General features: G+C 27.7%; 1 non-coding gene across 1 annotated transcript; it reads left to right on the top strand.

Moving 5' to 3' along the window:
• The first annotated feature begins 2,947 nt into the window (after positions 1–2,947).
• Positions 2,948–3,019, top strand: Trnac-gca. The gene has a single exon. It is a non-coding gene; the product is annotated as a tRNA-Cys (tRNA).
• The last annotated feature ends 238 nt before the right edge of the window (positions 3,020–3,257 follow it).

The following is a 3,257-nucleotide window of genomic DNA, read 5'->3' as shown; positions in this document are numbered from 1 at the left end:
CCCGACTCTATGATTAACCTTAGAGATAAACACACACTCTATGACTAATACTTAGAGATAAACACAATTTATGATTAATATTTCAAGATAAACACACTGCCTATGATTATATGTAGAGATAAACACACACTCTATGATTATTATTTAGAGATAAACATGCACTCTATGATTAATATTTAGCAATAAACACAAATCTATGATTAATATTTAGAGATAAACACACACTCTGTGATTAATATTTAGAGAAAAACACTCTATGATTAATAATTAGAGATAAACACACACTCTATGTTTAATATTTAGAGATACACACACTATGTGATTAATATTTAGAGGTAAACACACACTCTATTATTAATATTTAGAGATAAACACTCTGTATTTAATATTTAGACAAAAATACAACATTATGATCAATTTTTAGAGATAAACAAATACTCTATAATTAATATTTAGAGATAAACTCACACTCTATGATGATTATTTAGAGATTAACACTCTATGATTAATATTTCGAGATAAACACACACTAGTACTAATATTTAGAGATAAACACAAACACTGTGAGTAATATTTAGAGATAAACACACAGTCTATGATTAATATTTAGAGATGAACACACGATCTATGATTAATACTTAGAGATAAACACACAATATATGATTAATATTTCAAGACAAATACAATTTATGATTAATATTTAGATTAAAACACACATGATTGATATTTAGAGATAATCACTCTAAGTAAAATAATTAGATATAAACACACACTCTGTGATTAATATTTAGAGATAATCACACACTCAATGATTAATATTGAGAGATACACACACTATGTGATTAATATTTAGAGATAAACACGCCACTCTATGGTTAATATTTAGTGATAAATACACTCTGTGATTAATATTTAGAGATAAACACACAAACTATGATTAATATATAGAAGATAACGCATACACTATGATTAATATTTAGAGATAAACCCACACTCTATGATCAATATTGCAGATAAACACTCTATTATTAATATTTAGAGGTAAACACATACTCTGTTATTAATATTAGAGATAAACACACTCTCTATAATTAATATTTACAGATAAATACACACTCCATTATTAATATGTAGAAGATAAACACACACTCTATGATTAATATTTAGGAATAAACACACACTCAAAATGTAATATTAGGGATAAACAGACTATGATCTATATTTAGAGATAAACACACACACTATGATTGATATTTAGAGATAAACACACTCTCTATGATTAATTTTAGAGATAAACACACACTCTATGATAAATATTTAGAGATAAACAATCTATGATTAACATTTAGAGATAAACACAAAATCTATGATTAATATTTAGAGATAAATACAACTGTATGATCAATATATAGAGATAATCACCCACACTATGATTAATATGTGGAGATAAACACACTCTATGATTAATATTCAGAGATAAACACACACTCTGATTAATATTTAGAAATGAAGACACACTCTATGATTAATATTCAGAGATAAACACACACTATGATTAATATTTTGAGATAAACACACACTCTATGGTTAATAGTTAGAGATAGATACACAGACTAAGAGTAATATTAGAGATAAAGACACTATGATTTATATTTAGAGATAATCACAACTCTATCATCAATATTTAGAGATAAACACACACTCTATGATTAATATTAAAGATAAAAACACCCTCTATGATGAACATGTTGAGATAAGCTCACACTCTATGAGTTGGACTTACAGATAAATACACACTGTATGATTAATATTTAGATATAAACACACACTTTGATCAATATTTAGAGAAAAACACACACTCTACGATTAATACTTAGAGATAGACACATACTCTGTGATTAATATTTAGAGATAAATACAAACACTGTCATTAATATTTAGATAAACACACAATATATGATTAACATTTAGAGATAAACACACTCTCTATGATTAATCTTTACAGATAAACACCCACTCTGTTGTTAATATTTAGAGATAAACCCACACTCTATGATTAATATTACAGATAAACACACACTCTGTGATCAATATTTAGAGATAAATACAACTGTATGATCAATATTTAGAGATACACTGACACTATGCTTAATATTAGAGATAAACATACACTCTATGGGTAATATTTAGAGATAAACACGCACTCTTTGATTAATATTTAGAAGATAAACATACTCTGTGATTAATATATAGAGATATACACACTATGATTAATATTAACAGATAGAAACGCACACTATGTTTAATATGTAGAAGATACACACTCACACTCTGATTAACATTTAGATATAAACAAACACTATGATTAATATTTAGAGATGAACACACACACATTATGATTAATATGTAGAGATACACAATCACAATCTATGATTAATATTTAGAGATAGTTACTCACTGTCTGATTAATATTTAGAAATAAATACAACACTATGATCAAAATTTAGAGATTAACACTCTATGATTAATATATAGAGATAAACCCACACTCTTTTATTAATATTTAGAGATATACACACTCTGTGATTAATATTTAGAATTAAACACACACTCTATTATTAATATGTAGAAGATAAACACACACTTTTCGATTAATATTTACAGATAAACATTCTATCATTATTATTTAGAGGTAAACACACACTCAATGATTAATATTTAGAGATAAACACACACTCTATAATTAATATTTAGAGATATACACACACTCTATGATTAATATGTACAAAATAAACACACACTCTATGATTAATATTTTGTGATGCACACACTCTATGATTAATACTTAGGAATATGCACACACTCCATAGGTAAAATTAGAGATGAACATTCTTTGTTTTTTTTTTTACAGGTTCAAAGATATTTATTAGATATACACAAAACAGATGGGGGTATAGCTCAGGGGTAGAGCATTTGACTGCAGATCAAGGGGTCCCTGGTTCAAATCCAGGTGCCCCCTTGCCTAAATATTTTGACAGTTAACTTACCACTTTAACTGTGGTGAGGACCTCCGTGAGGCAAGGTTTCTTTTTTTTTACATTATACTTTTTTTTTATTTTGAATAGCTTGTTTTACATGTGAATCCCAGTTCCCTCTCCCTGCCCTCCTCCCGCACTCCCCTTCCACCCTCCCTCCCACACTATTGCCAAATCCTTCCACATAGGGGATGTCTAGAGTCTCTCATTTTACTCTTGGTA

The sequence above is a fragment of the Mesocricetus auratus genome, unplaced genomic scaffold, assembly GCF_017639785.1.
Source record: "Mesocricetus auratus isolate SY011 unplaced genomic scaffold, BCM_Maur_2.0 contig_3219_pilon_obj, whole genome shotgun sequence".
NCBI classification, from domain to species: domain Eukaryota; kingdom Metazoa; phylum Chordata; class Mammalia; order Rodentia; family Cricetidae; genus Mesocricetus; species Mesocricetus auratus.
This window is presented reverse-complemented; position numbering and strand designations above follow the sequence as displayed.